The sequence below is a fragment of the Schistocerca nitens genome, chromosome 6 (genome assembly GCF_023898315.1).
Source record: "Schistocerca nitens isolate TAMUIC-IGC-003100 chromosome 6, iqSchNite1.1, whole genome shotgun sequence".
Lineage (NCBI taxonomy): Eukaryota > Metazoa > Arthropoda > Insecta > Orthoptera > Acrididae > Schistocerca > Schistocerca nitens.
Window position 1 is genome coordinate 247,917,404 of NC_064619.1, and position 22,912 is coordinate 247,940,315.

Consider the following 22,912-nt stretch of genomic DNA (forward strand, 5'->3'; position numbering starts at 1 on the left):
AAGAATTTATTTTTGTTATTGACGTCTCCGCCGGCAATCTTTTTAATTACTTGGGGTTTTGAAACAATATATGATGCAGCACACTTACTCTTTTCGTTTAATTAGTTCCATTTCCATCTAACCCGTACGGTTAGCCGTGAGTGCTATACCGCCGCTTAGAGGATCGAATCCGCCAGCGGATTAACGACGAAGCTTGGTGTGCCAGCCAGTCTGGATATGGTTTTTAGATTGTTTCCCACATCCCACTAGGTGACTATTGGCCTGGCACCCAAGTCCTGTCTTAGTTACATGACAAACATTTAGATAGCTTTCGCTCGCTTTCACATTAATAACACTACACGCAATTTGAGTACACATTTCCCGCCACAGGAGGTAACAGGAAGAGCACCTGGCCAGCACCATGAAGGCCCAATGGTACCTACCGGCCGCCGTGTCATCCTCACCCACAGGCGTCAGTGGATGCGGATACGGAGAGGTAATGTGGTCAGCACACTGCTTTCCCAGGCGTATGTCAGTTTACGAGACTGGAGCCGCTACTTCTCAATCAAGTAGCTCCTCAGTTTGCCACGCAAGGGCTGAGTGCACCCCGCTTACGAACAGCGCTTGGCAGCCCGAATGGTCACCCATCCAAGTGCTAGCCCAGCCCAACAGCGCTTAATTTCGGTCAGCTGACGGGAACCGGTATTACCACTGCGGCAGTGCCGTTGGCACCCCCTTAAACTAAATATCCGAAATACATTAACAACCATCCTGAGCCTGCGACGATGCGTGACAAACGCACAAGAAAAAGACGACATCCATTTTCATCGGCTAGGACAAGCTCAAATAAAACGCCCAAACAGATAACCATCTTAAATAGGTTGATAATTTGCAGCGACGAAAACGCTCTTAGAACCAGTCTTTGGTTCAAATGGCTCTGAGCACTATGGGACTTAACATCTGTGGTCATCAGTCCCCTAGAACTTAGAACTACTTGAACCTAACTAACCTAAGGACATCACACACATCCATGCCCGAGGCAGGATTCGAACCTGCGACCGTAGCGGTCGCGCGGTTCCGGACTGCAGCGCCTAGAACCGCGAGACCACCGCGGCCGGCGAACGAGTCTTTGTAAAAATACGCACAAATTTAAACACAAAAGCAGAGACGCTTGCGCAAACTTGCATAATCTAAAACCGTTCAAGATTCAAGCCACACGAGTTAAAAAAACAACTTTCAACAGAGGAAGCTAAAATTCGTTTGTGTGGCCATATTGTTCGTAGTTGCTTTACATCTGAATATTTTAATTTTGTCTTCGTAACTACAAGAAATGCGTGATCTTGTCACTAAGCACGTTTCATTTTATTATCAGTGGTCTGTAATGGAAGTTATTTGGAATTTAATTGCCTTCGAGATGGAAAACAGTTCGTTGCAAACTATATTTACTTTTACTTACTGCGTTTCATGCCTGGTTTTCCTCTCACATCAGGAATTACCGTCTCCTTACGCTTTTTAGGTCATTTCTTGGTTTGACACTTTAGCCTGATCCCAGAACGGTTTCAGAAGGGAAATGTAGAAATATAACAGTGTATGACCTGCTTATTTGTATCCTTCTGGAGTACTGCGCAGTGTTGCCAACTTTGCCACTAGTTTTTCCTTTGATCTAAAACTTTTCCCTCTGTCATTTGTATTTTTTATTTATTTGTAACTTTTTGTTATACCACATGTATGCAGAGTGAGTAAGTGTGTGTGTGTGGGGGGGGGGGCGGAGGAGGAGGTAGGGGTGATAGAACACGGGGGGGGGGGGTTGAAATCCACAGCTACGCGTAGCCTGCTCGCTCCTCACAAATAGCACCAAGGGGGCCGCCGGCCGCCGTGCTTTATGTCCCAATCCGAGGGACGGGGATCGGTAACAGTGTCACATGCCCTCACTTTATCAGGCACTGCAGAGGTGTTTGAAATTCAAAGCAGGATAATGACGCAAGGTCTGGTGGACAGGAACTTTACACCATCGCCTCTCCTCCCCTTGGCAGTGAAAATTTTTTCCACTGCCACGATTAGAACTAGCTTACCCTCAGGTTGAGCACCACCGCATAAGTGTGTGTCAGCGACCTCTACCAAGCACGCGGGTTTCGTTGTTTTTGTTATTCCATTCAGCTATGTCGGCAAAAACGGTTTCTTGTAGTTGTAAAGACGGAATTAAAATACCCTCAGTAACAGGCGCGTAAGTTCGCTTGCAGGAAATGCTTATTCGCCAAGCTTTAAGAATCGTGTGTTTTTTTTTTTTTTTTTTTTTTTGTGGTTTTCGGGCGCACAACTTCAATGGTCATTAGCGCCCTGACTACTCTAAGAATGCACCGCGAGGCACAAGTTGACAACAACAACTAAAAGGGAAAACACAATAAAAGACAGACTGACAGGCAGAGGATTAAAAAACATCATCAAATGTCCTTAGCGAGGTTTGTCAAATCGATAAAACAAAGAACACGAGCAGCTGCTCGTGGGTCATCCGCTAAAATGGCATCTAAAGTAGTAGGCAGGTTAAGATCGAGGCGCAGTGTTTTAAGATCGGGGCAGGACATTAAAATGTGACTAACCGTCAGCAAGTGCCCACATGGGCAGAACGGCGCCGGCGCAGCCGTCAGCAGATGGCGATGGCTGAACCGGCAGTGTCCAATTCTTAACCTTGCTAAAACGACCTCCTCCCGCCGAGAAGGGCGTGAGGAGGACGTCCAAGCCACGGGAAGAGGTTTTAAGGCCCGAAGCTTGTTGTCGGTAAGTGCAGCCCAATCGGCATGCCACAGCGACACAACGCGCCGACAAATGACCCTGCTAAAATCGGACGAAGGGACACGACAAGAAGCTGTCCGAGGCTGGAGGACCGCAGCCTTGGCCGCGGCATCTGCAGCTTCGTTCCCAGGGATACCGACATGGCCAGGAACCCACATAAAGCTAACCGGCTTACCGACGTCCACCAGCTGCTGAAGAGAGCGTTGGATCCGGTGTACGAAAGGGTGAACCGGGTACGGATCACTGAGGCTCTGGATGGCGCTCAGGGAATCTGAGCAGATGACATAAGCAGAATGTCGGTGGCGGCAGATGTACAGAACAGCCTGGTGGAGGGCAAAGAGCTCAGCTGTGAAGACCGAACAATGGCCATGGAGCCGGTATTGGAAACTTTGTGCCCCGACAATAAAGGAACACCCGACCCCGTCATTGGTCTTAGAGCCATCTGTATAAATGAAAGTCATGTTGTTGAACTTCGAACGAAGTTCCAAAAAACGGGAGTGGTAGACCGAACCGGGGGTGACCTCTTTGGGGAGCGAGCTGAGGTCGAGGTGAACGCGGACCTGAGCCTGGAGCCAAGGTGGCGTGCGGCTCTCGCCCACTCGAAAGGTTGCAGGGAGTGAAAAATGAAGGTGTTGAAGGAGGCGACGAAAGCGAACTCCAGGGGGTAGCAAGGCAGAGACATACAACCCGTATTGAAGGTCAAGAGAGTCGTCAAAAAAGGAACGATAAGAAGGATGGTCGGGCATTGACAGTAGCCGACAGGCATACCGACAAAGCAGTATATCGCGCCGGTAGGTGAGTGGCAATTCGCCAGCGTCAGCATGAAGACTCTCTACGGGACTGGTATAAAAAGCTCCGATCGCAAGTCGTAAACCCCGATGTTGTATGGAGTTAAGGCGGCGTAAGATGGATGGACGTGCAGAGGAGTATACGAAGCTCCCATAATCCAGCTTGGAGCGGACGATCGACCGATATAGACGAAGTAGGACGGTTCGATCCGCTCCCCACGACATACCACTGAGAACACGGAGGACATTTAAAGAACGGGTACAACGGGCGGCCAAATATGACACATGTGGAGACCAGCTAAGTTTCCTGTCAAAGGTAAGGCCTAAAAATTTGATTGTCTCCACGAGTGGGAGAGCAACGGGACCGAGTCGTAAGGACGGTGGGAGAAACTCTTTGTAGCGCCAGAAGTTAATACAGACCGTCTTCTCGGCAGAAAAACGGAAGCCACTGGCGACACTCCAGGAGTAAAGACGGTCAAGAGAACGCTGAAGACAGCACTCCAGGACACGTGGACACTGCGCGCTGCAATAGATGGTAAAATCGTCCACGAAAAGGGAGCCTGATACATCAGCTGGGAGGCAATCCATTATTGGATTGATCGCGATGGCGAAGAGAGCGACGCTCAAAACTGAGCCCTGTGGCACCCCATTCTCCTGGCGAAAGGTGTCGGACAGGACAGAACCCACACGTACCCGAAACTGTCGATCCATTAAAAAGGAATGAATAAAAAGAGGGAGGCGACCGCGAAAGCCCCACGTATGCATGGTGCGGAGAATGCCCGCCCTCCAACAGGTGTCGTAAGCCTTCTCCAAATCAAAGAACACAGCCGCAGTCGGGCGCTTCCGCAAGAAGTTATTCATGATGAAGGTCGACAAGGTAACCAGATGGTCGACAGCAGAGCGGCGCCTTCGAAATCCACATTGTACATTGGTAAGTAGGCGTCGGGACTCGAGCAGCCAAACCAATCGAGAGTTAACCATTCGCTCCATCACTTTACAGACACAGCTGGTAAGCGAGATAGGTCGATAACTGGAAGGCAAGTGTTTGTCCTTCCCCGGCTTAGGAATCGGGACAACAATAGACTCGCGCCAGCATGCGGGAACATGTCCCTCAATCCAGATGCGATTGTATGTACGAAGAAGAAAACCTTTACCCGCAGGAGAAAGGTTCTTCAGCATCTGAATATGAATAGAATCAGGCCCGGGAGCGGAGGACCGTGATCGGCCAAGTGCGGTTTCGAGTTCCCGCATGGTGAATGGGGCATTATAACTTTCACAATTCGAGGAGCGGAAGTCACGTGGCCTAGCCTCCTCGGCCTGTTTGCGGGGGAGGAAGGCAGGGTGGTAATGAGCGGAACTCGAAACCTCGGCGAAAAAGCGGCCGAAGGCATTGGAGACAGCCTCAGGGGCCACAAGGACTTCATTCGCGACCTTCAAGCCAGAAACTGGGGAGTGGACCTTAGTGCCAGATAGCCGGCGCAGGCTACCCCAGACAACAGAAGAAGGAGTAGAACTGTTGAAGGTGTTGGTGAAAGCAGCCCAGCTGGCTTTCTTGCTTTCTTTAATAATACGACGACACTGAGCACGTAATCGTTTATAATTAATACAATTCGCCACTGTAGGGTGGCGTTTAAAGGTGCGTAAAGCACGTCGACGAGCACGTAAAGCGTCCCTACATGCTGCGGTCCACCAGGGGACCGGTACGCGACGTGGAGAAGAAGTAGGGTGAGGGATGGAATATTCAGCAGCAGCGAGAATGACTTCCGTGAGGTGTGCGACCTGACGATCGCAGCTTGTGAAGGTTTGATCCTGAAAGGTCGCCCTGGAAGAGAAGAGCCCCCAGTCTGCCTTGGAGATGGTCCAACGAGAGGAGCACGGAGAGGGAGTATGCTGCAGGAGATGGATAACACACGGGAAGTGGTCGCTCGAATATGTATCAGCAAGTGCATACCACTCAAACCGGCGTGCAAGTTGGGGAGTACATATAGAGAGGTCTAAATGGGAATAGGTATGAGATGTATCCGAAAGAAAAGTAGGGGCGCCAGTATTGAGGCAGACAAGATTGAGCTGGTTGAAAAGGTCTGCTAACAAGGAGCCCCTCGGGCAGGATGCTGGAGAGCCCCAAAGAGGATGGTGGGCATTGAAGTCTCCAGTTAACAAAAATGGTGCAGGTAGCTGAGCAATAAGTCGCGTCATGTCTGCCCTGGTAACGGCAGATGACGATGGAGCGTAAACGGTACAAAAGGAAAACGTAAAAGTGGGGAGAGTAATGCGGATGGCAACTGCCTGCAGGCTGGTGTGCAACGTGATGGGATCGTAGTAAATATCATCCCGGACCAGCAACATAACCCCTCCATGAGCTGGGATACCTACCACAGGGGGTAGGTCAAAACGCACAGAGGTGTAGTGTGCCAAGGCAATTTGATCGCATGGGCGTAGCTTCGTTTCCTGGAGGGCTACGACGAGCGGACGATGCGAGCGGAGCAGCAACTTCAAGTCCTCTTGGTTGGAGCGAATGCTGCGAATATTCCAGTTAATAAGTGCCATCGTAAGAAAAGGAAGATGAGAGAAGGGGTCACCTCGAAGGCCGCTTAGGGCCTGGCTTCGAGCGAGCACTGCCGCCGCTAGCAGGAGGCGGACAGTCATCGTCCATGGGGTCTATAGGGTCATCGGCCATCTCAGGAGGATGGCCGGGAGGGGGACCTTCCTCCGCCGGTGAACGGCCAGATGTTCGGCTACCAGCGGTGCGGCCAGGCGAAACGGATGACGGCCTGGGGCGGCAACCGCTGGGTGGCGCAGGAGAAGAAAGGCGCCGCGGCGGAGAAGGAGAACTGTGCTTCCTATGCGCCTTTTTAGAAGGACGTTTGGTGGAAGTACCGGTCGAAGGCTGGGAGGGCGAGGGACGGAGGAAGTCTGCACGGGATGGTTCCTTCTTGAAGGCCCGTGCATCTGACTTCGGGGTCTTCGACTGAGCAGAAGCTGAGGAAGTGGCTGGTGTCTGTGGGGTGATGGGAGGAAGAGGAGACGTCGACCGCGCGATCTTAGCACTGGCCGAACGGACGACCGTGGTGCTGAAGGTCAGATCGCATGTCTGGGTTGCTACCTCCCGGGTAGTCCGAGGAGAGGCGAGGACAGTGCTGTATTTCCCCGCTGGGAGCAGCGTGGGCTTCCTACTAGCCAATAGCTTGCGAGCAGCCGAGGTGGACACTTTCTCTTTGACTCGAATTTCCTGGATACAGCGTTCTTCCTTATAGACAGGACAGTCGCGGGAGGATGCGGCATGGTCACCCTGACAGTTCACACAACGAGGAGACGGAGGTGGACAGTCACCCTCATGGGCATCCCTGCCACAAGTGACACATTTAGCCGCATTGGAACAAGACTGTCGAGTGTGATTGAAACGCTGACACTGGTAGCAGCGCGTAGGTGTCGGGACATAGGGGCGAACAGAAATAACCTCGTAGCCCGCCTTGATGCGCGATGGCAGCTTAACACTATCGAAGGTTAAGAAAAGTGTCCGGGTCGGTACAAGGTCATTGTTGACCTTTTTCATGACCCAATGGACAGCCGTCACGCCCTGCTCAGCGAGGAAAGATTGAAGCTCCTCGTCAGTCAATCCGTCGAGAGAGCTACTATAGACTACACCACGAGACGAATTCAAAGTGCGGTGGGCCTCCACCCGGACAGGGAACGTGTACAAGAGTGTGGCCCGAAGCAGTTTTTGTGCCTGAAAGGCACTCTCAGTTTCTAGTAATAAGGTACCGTTACGCAACCTGGTACAAGATTTGACAGATCCGGCTATGGCATCTACGCCCTTCTGGATAACGAAAGGGTTGACAGAGGAAAAATCCTTTCCGTCCTCAGATCGAGAAACTACGAGGAACTGTGGGGCAGGCGGTAGTATTTTTGTCACTGTTGGCTGGTCACGTTTCCGTTTGTGGGTCGAAGTCGAAAGCGATGGAGTAGAATCCATTGCGGAGGAATCCCCCATGATTGCCAGCGTCTCCGATGGCGCGCTCCTTCCTGGTGGGGACCCTCTCAGAGGGCACTCCCGCCTTAGGTGAATGTTTACACCTCAGGTCACACCTCCCGAGAAACAGACGGAGGGACCAATCGGCATGGTCAGAAGGTATCAGCTCAGGCAATCACCCCTCCCCGGGCCTGGCCTTTACCAGGGGGTACGCGCGTGCCTTACATGTCTACCCAGGGCGGGGACTTGTGCGTTACCCCGTCACCGGCTACGCGTGCGAACGCGTGGGTCGGCCTTCAGACACGCACAGGGAGGAAGGAAGAAGAGGAAAAAGAAGAGAGAGGGAGAAAGAGGACAGACTGTCTCAAACGCCGAGGCGGAGACCAGAGAAGGCAAGGAGAAGAAGGCAATGAGAAAGCAAGGAGAAGGAGGCAAGGAGAAGTCAAGGAGAAGAAGGCAATGAGAAGGCAAGGAGAAAAAGGCAATGAGAAGGCTAGGAGAAGTCAAGGGAAAAAGTAAGGAAGACAGTGAAGTGGAGAAGAGCAAAGAAAGGAACCAACAAAAGGAAGGAAGAAACGAGAAATGAAAAACCAAAAAGACCACGATTATAGGTCGTGAAACCGTCCGTCTCCGGACGCAGGCGCTAACTACCCCCGTGAGGGGGATGGACTCCTTTTAGTCGCCTCTTACGACAGGCAGGAATACCTCGGGCCTATTCTAATCCCCGGACCCGCAGGGGGAGAGAATCGTGTGTGGGGACCACCTTCAAGGGCCAGCAGTGGCGAGCCGGGCATTTCCCAGTGGCCGGCGCGGCTGTGAATCAGCCAAGGCCGGCAGCGCGCGGGCCGATCTCCGAGCCGTTGTCCCAGCTCCGCCTATGCCTGTGCCTGCCGGCCTCGGGCCTCCGTGTCTGTATCCGGCGGAACGGCAAAGTTCCGGTGACGTAACGACCTCCTGCCCACGGCACGCGCCACCTACTTCTCTACGCAGAGACGCATTTCTGGCGTGTGCGAGGTGACGTCCGGGAAATACAGATATCGTTCGCGGTTTTCACTGTCTTCTGTCCCTACTATCTTCCGCAAAACACTTCAAACGAGCTTTTACATCCGTAGCCTTTTGCTGTCTTCTTTCGCTGTCCGGAAACTACTGGAACGACAACCACAATACGGTCCAGCAATTTCTTGGAACGGCAACTGCACAACACTGATGGCCATATTCGGCCGTTTCGAAGCCCTGTGTGTGTGTGTGTGTGTGTGTGTGTGTGTGTGTGTGTGTGTGTGTGTGTGTTTTAGTGTCGACTGGAATGTATTCTTCAGTATTCTTCTCCACTCAGGAATCAGCTTTAGTGAGAGAAGGCGTATACAACACCTGCAATAGGAATAGTTCGCTGTGGTAATGAAGATTCAGCTAGCATTCAATGTGGGTATGGTAATAATTTAATCCGTACATGTGGAATGCAATCGACAGGGTGGGATAAGTCGTGAACACAGGAGTAACAATTCATGAAGATGTAAACATGCTGAGATTTGCCGATGATGTAGCACTAATGGTAGAAAGTAAAGGAGACTTGCAGAAGATTCTTAAGATAATGGATAAAACAATTGACGAGGAATTCCATATGACAAACACACAAAAGTTCTAGTCTGCAGTACAAACAAAGAAAGCAAGAGAGCGGCGAATTTGAAAAATGAAACCGTTGAAGTGAACGAGGAAGCAAAATCACGAGTGATGGAAGAAGCTATCAGCAGGCAGTGTGCAGAGTTGCCAAGGCCAAGAACGCTTTTAATACAAAAAAAAAAAAAAATTACTACAAAGAGTATACAATTTGACGCGAAGAAGCAAATGTTGAAGACCTATGTGTGAAGCATTGCTACATCGGCAGCGAAGCTTGGAAGATAGGTGTGAAAGGAGACACGCTGCATTCCAAACATGGTGCTACAGAAAAATGAACGAATATCAGCTGGAGAGAAATGATTGCGAACGAGGAAGTTTTCATTAAAGCAAGAAAGAAAAGATACTTCATGACACCTAAAAAGTAGGGCTCAACAGAAATTAGGAAAAAACTATAATGGCGGGAGGAGGATTCAAGACCAAACAAATTACTTTGTGGATCACTAAACAAAGATCTGAGGAAAATACTTGCCAAATGTTACATTTGGAGCGTTGCACTATATGGTGCTGACACCTGGACATTGAGGAAGGAACATGAAAGAAGATTGGAGGCACTAGAGATGTGGATACGGAGAAGAAAGAAGAAAGTGAAATGGGAAGATCGAGTGAGGAAGTATTAAGAAGAGTTGGAGAAGAAACATGCTGAAAGTCATCAGAAAGAGAAAACAGAACTGGATTGGACATTGAGGAGGGATTGTTTATTGAAGAAAGGACTAGATGAAATGGTGGAGCGAAATAGGGAAGAGCAAAATGCTGGACAATATCAAAGGAGCAAATATTCAGACAGACAAAAGTGGAAGAGGCTTAACTTACGACAAGACCTGCAAAATACCATACATAGTTGATAAACCATATGTTCCGACGTGATGGTCTATCGAAAGTAATTAAGGGTGCAGCAGAAGCCAGAGCAGAAGACCCAGACTCGAGAACATTAAACACAATAGATACGAATTTTTGTTCATACTACGAGCTGAAACTGAAGGCGCACATGCAGGAAGAATGGAGAGTTGCTGCCAACCAGAGAGAGAGAGAGAGAGAGAGAGAGAGAGAGAACAATGTGGCTATTATTAGAAAACTTCCATTAGAAGTATGTAAAGATCTTCTCATAAAGACGGCCGGCTGATAGAGCAATGAGCGGAAATGCGGAAGAACCGTCACGGCCTGATTAAACAGTCGCCTTCCACAGGACTACATCAGTGGGTATGTATTTGGATGCAACGCAGTCTAAATGACTACCAGTTCTCTGGCAGAGAAGAATCGGGCTTCGGTAACTTCTCTCATCCAAAACTTATCTTTGGGCTCAATATTAGCATAGGAATACATTCACAAGGCAATACAGATATCCGAATAGCTGAATTCTTAATATTGTGGATAAGCATCTAGCACAAATTCCCTACCGCATACCATCGTAAAAATGATGAAAGGCTAATTATTATTTTGCGGGATCTCTTCGTTACACGGAAACATCAGAAGTTGCCACAACCATAAACGATTTTGCTATACGTTTCAGCGAAATCCCGCAGTTTCATTACGTTATAGCATTTTACAAGAACAACTCAATTCCAGGTTTAGTTAAATTTTATATTTTGTTGAAATAAGCGTCCTTAGGGGTCAAAATTTCAAGTTCACGAACTTACTTTGTGGATAATTGATTTCCGTAGACAAGCTTTCACATCCAAACAAGTCCTGATCTGTATTTTCTTTCTCTCAGGAGATATTTGGCCTTTCCACTACGCCTGTTCGGAACAAGCGTTTCACAAAGCACCCGTATTTTATTTTCAAGCTCTTGTTTACAGAAAGTCTGGAATATTTAGTTGAGCACCATTGTTGTCAAGGGATTTCTTAAATATATGTATTGAACTACATTATTGTTTTCATGTAACAACTTTTGAACTGTCGTATAGCCAAACAAGTTCGCTCAAGTTCTAAAAAAAACTTACTTTAGCACCAACAATCATCAGAAATAGCCCTCACGCGATCGAACAACGGTTGACGATAGCTAGCTACCTGCTTTCTTTTTGTTCTCACTACTGTTCCAAATATATAGTTGGGCGTATGTTAGTGAGAGATCTTGCCGTTTTCAGGAGATATGTGGGTTTATATAACTGATTACACACTAAACTATATGCAAAAGAGCGTCATTAGAAAAGCCCCCAGCTTTATCATCCTACCTGGAACACAAATGGAACACACGCGAGTTTTTTTTAACAGTTCTGAAGGAGTTAGCAGTGAAGCACACGATACTTGAAATCATGCGTCAAGCTGAGTGTTTCTCGTATAAAGACATTTCCGTCCAGGAAAGAAAGGACGACTTTGAGTAGACCAGACCATAAGCGAATACGTATATGGATATGTCTGTTCTTTCGGACACCATATCCATATACGTATATTGTTCTGACAGTACCGGCCATGACCTCCATGCACACATACTACCCGAATTCTTACGGGACCTTGGTAAGAATGTCTTCCACGAGTAATGAGTGTGTTGGGTAGGGACACTACGAATGTAGTGTGTGGACATATAATGTGAGAATGTGGGTCTCGCGGGAGGCGTGCGCGAGATGGTCCCTGTAGTCGCACTAATCCTGTGTCCTCGGTGGCTCAGATGGATAGAGCGTCCCGGTGGGGGCACACATTTTCAGCTGTCCCGGTTATATATCTCAACGCCCGTCAGCAGCTGAAGGTAGTAATATATAATTCTAATAAGCGAATACGGTCAGAGGATTCGTCACCAGAAGATATGACACCCGAAATGATGAAAGACATCGCCTCGAGAAGTGACTCCAACTACCTAGCATATCAGAAGACGAAAGGGTCACGCGTATTGTGAGGCACTCATACAGTAAATATTATTAAATATTTATGGAATCTATACTACTTATTTTGCAGATTTTTCCTTCTATAAGTCAGTAATATTGTCAATATGAGTATCATTAAACACACAACACTCAAAACTTGACCCTGTTTTATAATTTATGGATGCGTGTAATGGTCATGAACCCAAAAGTCAATAGTAAAGCAAAATTTAAGTGAAGGATGGAGAAGGCAATGACCGTGTTCTATTAACAGAAACCATTTTGCTTCAAGCCGTTTAAGTGAACTACGTAAAACGTAAGGCTGGATGTGCAGCGGCAGAGACTCAACATACGTCCTCCAGACAAGGAAAGCAGCGCCTTAACGACTGCACCACTGATCGGCAGAGACTCTACGACGTCGGCCGGGAAAGAATCTCGCACAGAAAGCTGACCACCAGCAGCCTTATTTGGCGACAAAGGCCAGTTTCCTGTGCTAAACGTGCAGTAACAGTGGACGATCTGTATAACTGCAGGTAGACTTTTGCAAGTCGCGAGGAATTCTCGTTGTGTTCCAGGACGCACGATTGACTTCTCAGACCAAAAAGCTTAGCGAGCGACTGCTCAACTGATGCTACAGCTATCACACGCTACGACTTGCTTTCACCGCTGGCTAGCAAATCCCTTAAAAGCGTGGCACCCCAGGTTAGTTAGCGTATTCGGAGGGAAAGCGGTTCTGATGCAGCGACAAATCCGTTTCCATCCCACCGTTTTCATTAGCTAAGACCGGAAAGGTATTTCGCGACCAAGACAACCGGCATTTACATTTCAAGCCCCACAGGTGGCCGACGTATAACATATCAGTAGTGATTAAAATCATTCAGTGATTGTATCCAAAAGGAATGAATATGTATATTTAAACTTACCATTGTGACGGAAGGTGGGAACGCAATCTTGCTACGAGTCGAGATCATAAACAACTAGTATGTGCTTGCAAGAACCGTTTTTAATTTCTTTATGGCATTACAGATTTCGGTACTATGAGCCCCAGTTGCAACTGGTGTAGATACATCTAATGGTGCTGGGTATAACTTCTTCGGCATCACAACTTGCATGGTCTATCAACAATCTACAACACCACACAGAATTGCCACCTTCTACATGAACATCCATATCTCGCAAGCCACCCGACGGTGTGTGGCGGAGGGTACCTTGAGTACGTCTATCGGTTCTCCCTTCTATTCCAGTCTCGTATTGTTCGTGGAAAGAAAGATTGTCGGTGTGCCTCTGTATGGGCTCTAATCTCTGATTTTATCCTCATGGTCTCTTCGCGAGATATACGTAGGAGGGATCAATATACTTCTTGACTCCTCGGTGAAGGTGTGTTCTCGAAACTTCAACAAAAGCCCGTACCGAGCTACTGAGCGTCTCTCCTGCAGAGTCTTCCACTGAGTTTATCAATCATCTCCGTAACGCTTTCGCCATTACTAAATGATCCTGTAACGAAGCGCGCTGCTCTCCGTTGGATCTTCTCTATCTCTTCTATCAACCCTATCTGGTACGGATCCCACACCGCTGAGCAGTATTCAAGCAGTGGGCGAACAAGCGTACTGTAACCTTTGTTTTCGGATTACACTTCCTTAGGATTCTTCCAATGAATCTCAGTCTGGCATCTGCTTTACCGACGATCAACTTTATATGATCATTCCATTTTAAATCACTCCTAATGCCTACTCCCAGATAATTTATGGAATTAGCTGCCAAATGATGTGTTAATTTTGTGTGGAGTTTTAGAGAAGTTTGTTGCCCGTATTGTTGATTGGTCATGGCAAGTTGTGATCCCGAGGAAATTATACCTAACACCTGAAAGTATACAGGTTGTCTTTCCTGTGGGTCGTCAGACATTTTCTCTGGTGTCTCAGCAAATATTTTCAATTTCGTTTTTGCAGCGTGTAGCTGGAGTCCGTCCTAGCGAATACTGTACATCGCATCTCATGTGATGTCAAGCATCTGCTTGTTTTTAGTTACAAAAAATGATTTTTATAGCGGTATTTTACATACCCATTCCACAGAGAAGTCCCAGATTATTCTGGTACGATATTCGTTCTAAGCAAAGAAGGAATGCAGAAAGGTGGAAGGAGTATATAGAGGGTCTATACTAGGGCGATGTTCTTGAGGAAAATATTATAGGAAGGGAAGAGAATGTAGATGAAGATGAAATAGGAGATATGATACTGCGTGAAGAGTTTGACACCACTGAAAGACCTAAGTCGAAACAAGGGCTCGGGAGTAGACAACATTCCATTAGAACTACTGACAGCCTTGGCAGAGCCAGGCCTAACAAAACTGAAAGATGTATGAACAGGCGAAATACCCTCAGACGTCAAGAAGAACATAATTCCAACCTCAAAGAAAGCAGGTGCTGACAGATGTGAAAATCACCGAGCTATCAGTTTAATAAACCACTGCTGCAAAATACTAACACGAATTCTTTACAGACGAAGCCGACCTCGGGGAAGATCAGTTTGGATTCCGTAGAAATGTTGGAACACGTGAGGCAATACCGACCCTACGACTTCTCTTAGGAAATAGATTAAGGAAAGGCAAACCTACGTTTCTAGCATTTGTAGACTTAGAGAAAGCTTTTGACAATGTTGACTGGAATAATCTCTTTCAAATTCTGAAGGTGACAGGGGTAAAATACAGGGAGCGAAAGGCTATTTACAATTTGTACAGAAACCAGATGGCAGAGTCGAGGGGCACGAAAAGGAAACAGTGGTTGGGAAGGGAGTGAGACAGGGTTGTAGCCTCTCCCCGATGTTATTCAATCTGTATATTGAGCAAGCAGTAAAGGAAATGAAAGAAAAGTTCGGAGTTGGTATTAAAATCCATGGAGAAGAAATAAAAACGTTGAGGTTCGCCGATGACATTGTAATTCTGTCAGAGACAGCAAAGGACTTGGAAGAGCAGTTGAACGGAATGGACAGTGTCTTGAAAGGGGGATATAAGATGAACATCAACAAAAGCAAAACTAGGATAATGGAATGAAGTCGAATTAAATCGAGTGATGTTGCGGGAATTAGATTAGGAACTGAGGCGCTTAAAGTAGTAAATGAGTTTTCTATTTGGGGAGCAAAATAACTGATGGTGGAAGTAGAGAGGATATAAAATATAGACTGGTAATGGCAAGAAAAGCGTTTCTGAAGAAGAGGAATTTGTTAACGTGAAGTATAGATTTAAGTGTCAGGAAGTCGTTTCTGAAATTATTTGTATGGAGTGTAGCCATGTATGGAAGTGAAACGTGGACGATAAATAGCTTAGACGAGAATAGAAGCTTTCGAAATGTGGTGCTACTGAAGAATGCTGAAGATTAGATGGGTAGATCACATAGCTAATGAGGAGGTATTGAATGGAATTGGAGAGAAGAGAAATTTGTGGCACAACTTGACTAGAAGAAGGGATCTGTTGGTGAGGCATATTCTGAGGCATCAAGGGATCACCAATTTAGTACTGGAGGGCCGCGTGGAGGGTAAAAATCGTAGAGGGAGACCAAGAGATGAATACACTAAACAGATTCAGTAGGTTGCAGTAGGTACTGGGAGATGAAGCTTGCACAGGATAGAGTAGCATGGAGAGCAGCATCAAACCAGTCTCCGGACTGAAGACAACAACATTCGTTTTAGCGATGTGTTGGCAGGGACAGTAAAACAGCAAGAATAATCAGTACCTCCACCAGTGACTGAACAGCACTGCTGCACCGAGGTAGCAAACAGCATGGGCCAGGGAGGTGCTGTCACTGATGGAGTACTGGTTATTCTTCGTGTTTTACAGTCCCTGCTAACACATCGCTAAAACTAATATCTTACCTGACTAATTTGGGACTGCTCTGTGGAATGGGTATGTAAAATTCCGCTATAAAATCATTTTTTTTAACAGGAAACAAATCGACGCTGGGAGTCACATGAAAGACGCGATGAGCAGTATTTGTTGGGCTTAGAAAGTCCCTATAATTTTTAGATCCTTAGAAATAAATTTTTGTAAAGTAGTCTCCACATGGTACGTTCGTTAGAAGTACAGGGGCCATTGCAGTAAAACTTGCTTGATTACTACATTCCTGGCAGATAGCATCTTCCTTTTGCGGGCGTGCTGGACTGACCCTTTTATTGAATGACCTACCTAAAGGCCAGGGAGCCTCCCAACGATTGTGTGAAACATCACAGGAGGGTCCGAGCTGCCTCCCTGTGGAGTCGTCTGCAAGGAACTATTTTTTCACTATGGAGGCACCCCAGAGTCAACGTCGATAAAATAAAGCTGAGGGGCACAAGCTCCCAGATCACTTCAAAGCAGTATCTTGTCGTGGTTAGTCTGTTTCGGTACAACGTGAACACTGATGTAAAAGCCTGCTGTCCTCGTAGTTACAACATGTGATGGACTTCATTATCTTTAAGTCATGTGTGCGGCAAACTCAAAATAGGTATTCGGCCGTATCTCTATAAGATACGTGCAACTTCGACGGTCGCTGTTACACGTGCTCGCGTCCAATACTGGAAGCAGCCGACTGCCAGCTCACCGATAATTGTGGAAAGAAGCGCGCTCATGTGCCCGCGCCCTCGTCTCTACCACTCGTGGCTCAGTAACTACATCTACATCTATACTCCGTGAGACAGCCAACGGTGTGTGGCGGAGGGCACTTTACGTGCCACTGTCATTACCTCCCTTTCCTGTTCCACTCTCGTATGGTTCGCGGGAAGAACGACTGCGGGAAAGCCTCCGTGCGCGCTCGACTCTAATTTTTCATTCGTGATCTCCTCGGGACGTATAAGCAGGGGGAAGCAATATATTTGCTGCCTCATCCAGAAACGCACCCTCTCGAAACCTGGACAGCAAGCTACACCGCGATGCAGAGCGCCCCTCTTGCAGAGTCTGCCACTTCAGTTTGCGAAACATCTCCGTAACGCTATCACGCTTACCAAATAACCCTGTGACGAAACGTGTCGCTCTTCTTTGGATCTTCTCTATATCCTCTGTCAACCCGAACTGGTACGGATCCCACACTGACGAGCAATACTCAAGTATAGGTCGAAGGAGTATTTTGTAAGCCACCTCCTTTGTTGATGGACTACATTTTCTATTTCCGTTCGATTAGCTCACTCTGCCTATATCCCTGGTAAGTTTCCCTAACTGTTGGAAAGAACTTCCATTGTTATTTTCTGTCTTACGTATTCTTTCCCCAATGGACAGCTTGTTATCTTGAGATTTGATTCGATTAAGAAGTTAACGTACCTCAACCACACAGTAAGTATTGCAAACAGCGTAAACTACAGCATTGTTCGTATAATTTGGGACCTCTTATTACTTCAAGTCTATTTCAGAATGATCTTCAGTGCAGTGCTATGACCAGTCGACTTCTACAGTCACGCACAAAATGTAGCTACCAACATAGGTGTCTACCGTGAATAACACGCCAACTAGCAGTTTGAATCTTGCCTGCTAGTTGGCATGTTCTTCACGATAAACATCGATGTTGGAAGTTACATTTTGTGCCTGACTGAGTCCACTGGTCATAGCACTGCACTGAAGATAAGTGATTGAAAGATTTGTAGAAATGAAAAAGTTTCAAATTTATACGACCAATGCTGGAGTTTCCCTTGTTTGCAAAGTTTGCTTTGTCAATAGTGATGCAGAATTGTGGATTCGTGGCCGGTATCGTATTGTGAACGCAGTCTCCCCATTCCCCCACATGTCTCAGGTCAGTATAAGGGTTTTGAATTAAACTCCAGCACTTCTTATTCCTCTGTAGCTCTTCCATATTGTACTGTAATTAACCCAATTATACATTAGGACTCCTATAATACCAGCACGTATTATCATTATCTTAGTATCTTCGTTTAAAGGCACTTAAAAAACTGAGCGCATAAAAACTGCAGAAAAAATTATTTCTGCTCCTAAATATGTATATCCCATGTGTTCAAAATAATGCTTAAGTTTAAACATTCCATTAATTTTGCTAAATATGTAACAGCTATTGGCTCTGTCAAAGATACAAACTTTTTGCTTTGTAAACGTGTTCATTGCATAGAGACTTGGCGAGAAGTGGTTGTAAATGGAAGACGAGGCGTTTTTTAATGCCGCAGAAAGTCTTATTTGTTCAACTTGTGCCATTCTCACATGTGCAATAGAGCGGAAGGTAAACGTTTGAAAGTTAAGATCCTTTACTTCATTTAGTATTTCGAGGACTATCCGATTTTCAGAAATTCATCATTTCATCCGTCTAAAAGGAAAACTGCGAACTGCGAACGTTATCATGCCTAGAAAAATAAAAAAAAAGACAATCAGCTCAGTAAAACTTCATATTTTCGTATGTGTATGTGTATGTGCCCTTTGATGTAATTTCAAAATTAGTAACGTCCGGTTCTGAGGAAAAGTGAAGTAGCAAATTACAACCTTAGCCTAGGAAACTCAAGCCGCTAGCCGCAACCTGCTGCAAGTTGCGAGCTCCGATGTTGAATGGTCAAATAGACGCGCAGTTTTTGCAGGTAAGCCGTAATCTGTACAACTGCAGGAAGGCGTGACAATTGCAGGCGTCGATAGAAATCAACAATCGTATTTCCATTTTAATTAAAAATTTTCCTATGAAATGATCGTATCCCATCTTTTCAGTTATAAATCTAGTCACCGGTGGTAAAGCAATACAAAATTTGTCTGGGGTTTACACGTCTGGGACATACCAGTCCAAGTGTTTTCCACACCAGCAGCTACACTGGGATATCCTGTTCTCTGCTCCACACTTGCGTTCCAGAAAAACATTTACCATGGAGGTTTTTCAGCGAGCAAAGGAAAGACATGCTGGGAAAGACAGGGAAACAAATGTGTCAGGGGACAGAAGGTCAGACACGAATAGTGAAAATGGTATGGAAGCTGGACGGAACACGCCGAATAGACTAAGTGGGCCAAGGCTGGATTCCAAGATAAGGAAAGCCTAGGAGAAGGCAGGCAAACGACTAGAAAGCAGGCAGTTTAGCACTGTTACGGACTGACAAGTCCGAAGTGGTTCTTATTCGGCGGTTGATGTCAAATGGCCGATGAGTCCCACTTCTATAATTGTTGTCACTCTTTTCTTCACGGGACTTATATTTGTTGTAAACTGCACTTCAACTTTTCAGGTCTTTTTTAGCGGGATTCAGAGCACCCCATTTTAGCACTGCTTCGTATTACTTTCTCCGAGTATTAATAATCATCTTCAATTACGTTTGCATTTCTTCCAGATTTTTCCATCAAAAAAGTTTTCACTCTAATATGGGACACATGTCTACTGTCAGTATGTTTGCTTTCTCCTTGCTAGAAATTTTCCCAATCAACGGTGACAAGTCAACTTTTTACTGTCTTTCATCATAATGTTAGCTCTATAACCATGCTTATCATGATGATCTAAAATGCTATGCTGTTGAAGGTCTACGACTTCATTATAAATGAATAATCCCAAATGTTTGTTTTCATAGAATTAGAGCTTTATGGCAGTATTTAAAGAGAACGAATTGCTATGTGGAGATTATCAGGTGACTGAAGTACATTACACTCTTTTGCAACTGATTAATCAACAAATGAGCATATGTCAAGCTCTACCAGCATCTGAATGGTTATTCGACCTGTCAAGGGCCTGGAGTGGAGATGCATTTTTAGATCCTTCTGAGGAAAACAAATATCAAGCTGTGACGTAGAAAACTCCGTTTTTTACCGAATAGTTACCTCAAAATCGAATGATAAAGACTGCATAGCGCAGAAGCGCGCGAATCACAAAAACACTCGTTTTTAACTTTTTATATGAAAGATGAAATATTCACCGACTGACCTCGAATACTCCCCTGCAAAATGTAAAAGTTCAGCATCAGTTTAAAAAAGGCCAGAGCATGTAATGGCTAGTTCCACGGTATCCAGAGCCATATTTTGCAAAATCTCTGAAGTATTTCGTCATTCACCACGAAATTAAGGTGAATCGCTTCCCCACCCACCCGTCAGATACTAGGTGTTCTTTTGACAAGTTGTCACTCGTTCCTGAATTTTACCAGTAAGGCAAAGCTGATGACAGAACCCAGAGCCTGTAATTTAATATTACTATTCCTGCAAACTGCACTAAATTCAAAAATGCTCACTTCGTAACTGAAATTACATTGTACGTAACAATGCTTTGCTTGGTCAATCGATATAGCCGAAATTAATAAACAGGAGGCATAGGTGTGGTCACGATTTAATCCCATTCCGCAACTTCTCTTTTAAAAGTATCGAGAGTATAGGTGAATGTAAAACTAACGTTGATGGGTCAGAAATGCACGTTTACCTTTTAAAACTTGCTTTGCGAAGGCCGCAATTTTGTGAAGGACGCAATAATATCCCAACGCCCACGCAGCCTATCTGGTTCAGCACTTGCTTCGTATCAGGTATGACGGAAGGTTCCGAGAGGTGATTGTATTTCAACGAAAACGATTAAGGGTGGAAGAAAAGTGAAACAAAAGGAACTTGCAAACCTACTTGCAGGATCTTTGCATAGGAAGCCAATGCCACCAAGGTGGAACTATGCCGTAATTGTTTACTTCACAAGAAACGAGAAAAGCACATGTAAAACCGAGACCAACAGATGAAAAACTACAGAACCACCATTAGACTTCAGAATACAGAGAAATTCAGAACTGAAGGAAGATTAAGGTAAGGAAAATTCCACATCCCTATACTGTTCCCAAATGTCAGACTGCAGATTGTGACAAAACTAAGGAATGGGTCTTAATGGAACATATCTAAGCTCCTGGGATGGTTAACTCCAACGGAACAAGTGCCAAACGAGACCTGAAAATCTATTATAGAACGAACGTTATACAATGAACATACCGAAAATAAAATTGTACATACTAAAAACGAAGTCAAAACAGGTTTTTGTATGAAAGGCCGTCTATGGCGAGTAGAGCCGGGATCAGTGAAATGTCACTAAAATTTAGTTTTGAGTGCTTTCAGTAAACTCCATAGGATTCTCAAAACGAAGCACCCGATGAGTCAGAAATAGAACTCTATAATCAATGCGTATTATCTCGATTTATGGCTGTAGAACATGAACTTGTAAAGTGAAAACCATTGAAAAACAGGATTGATCCACCAGCAATGGAGAGCTACATGTACAGTATCAACATAAGAAAAAACAGATATGGGAACAAACCGGTGCTCAAGACGTAATCATGGCAAATGAAAATTAAAGATGGGCTTATGTACGATAGGTGGACCACGGATTAGCTGGATTACAAGAGATAAGAGACGAACAAACGACGACATAATGGAAGGTGGGTAGACGTGACATTTGAAAAAGAGTGGCGCACAAACATAACGCTTGTAACCACTATACATATACTAGGCAAACCACGTCTTTTACACAGATGGCCAGTACATATCTATCTGTAATATGTGTATAGTAAATGGTTAATTTCTCATAAGCACTAACTTATTTTCATACACAGTTGCCTGTTGCACACTGATCTATGTTCTCGTCCTGGACCGGTGAAATGCGTGAATTATCTACTCCGACAGTTTGTAATGGGTTGGCTTGTAATTAGAACCTGACAGTTTGCAGATAAGAATGCAAGCGAACATCACTTAAAAAAAATAGTATGGGCTGACTGGCATATATTACAGGCTTTTCGTCTTTACATGTATAGAATTGTCTTTGTCAGAATGTGGACAGAGATAATTCAGTCTCAATTTGGATCAAACAAAAATATTATTGTTGTGAACTATTTCCGAAAATTGCGGGGGAGGAGAATTAGCCGTAAGCGGGTGCTAGTTTTTTCAGTAAACAGAATACAAGTGTATATCGAAACAGCCAGCAATGCAAATCTACCTTTCGTAATGTGTAAGTTGTAAGAACGAAATGAGGACGCACACGATGATACAAGTTGTCGCTCCTGTCTGTTCTTCCTGTCACTGAGTAAGCAACTTATGAAGGTCTCTTAAAAAGGTGTTACAAGGCTGTCTGCGATAAGCCAGAGCCTGGGATAAGTTTCCTCTTCAATGAATTGGAGCCTCGGCTAACCAGAGTTGACAATATTCAAACAACACTCCACAGAGTGCAGTAGGGCACATATTATCGCAAGAGATAACACTGCACGTTTCCGCGCCAAATATAAAGACGACTCTGATCAGAAAGTGACAATTTAGCCGTCAAACTACTTTCGCGAATGACACTTATTTCCACGTACACTGCGAACAATTTCGATATCGACATCACTTGTGAATTATTCTCGAGGTGGTGAGAGACCTTCACTTTATAGTTATTTCCAATTCACACACTGTAAAGTTCCTCTTATTTGCGACATATGCACCCTTTCATCAACGCTGTAAACAGAGAAGCTTATTGACCCAGCAACGTCTCACTTGCTGCAAAGGTAGGCGCAGCCGAAAGGCTACATTGACACAGTGAAGTAAGAAAAAGAAATTCGATGTCAGGGAAAAGTGACTGACCTTAGACAGTTGGCTCCTTCGACGTCGGATGTGATGAACTTAGTTTCAACCGTGACAGCTTCCACGGTAGTAAGCAACACTGCGTGGACTGGGTAAACAATCTATCTTCTGATGGAACACCTGTTACCTGTTGCTCCGAACAACGACAGCGGTTGTACTGAGCAGTCAGCCACGCGCTCTTTGCGTCTCTGGGATGGACGCCTTTCCTCATTGGCTCACCGAAGCTCCGCCGTTCACTACCCTCCACGAGGTAGTTACGCTCGCCGTCGCTAGGTGTCAGTGCTAGTGGCGTCTGACATGATACTTCGCACTAGGAATGTGGTCGCGACTGCACAACAGCCACTAGGTTCGTTATTTTTAATTTTTCAGTTGCAAGCGTGTAATTACGGTATTGCTTGCACTTCATTTGTGTACAGTTACTACGT

At 45.7% G+C, this 22,912-nt stretch overlaps 1 protein-coding gene across 1 annotated transcript in view; it reads right to left on the reverse strand.

The window, feature by feature from the left end:
* LOC126262967 (putative ferric-chelate reductase 1 homolog) overlaps positions 1–22,689 on the reverse strand; it is a 359,981-nt gene extending 337,292 nt beyond the window's left edge. The window contains exon 1 of the mRNA XM_049959917.1: positions 22,488–22,689. The gene's annotated coding sequence lies outside the window, so the exon portion shown is untranslated. The remainder of the gene's footprint in view (positions 1–22,487) is intronic.
* Positions 22,690–22,912: the final 223 nt, after the last annotated feature.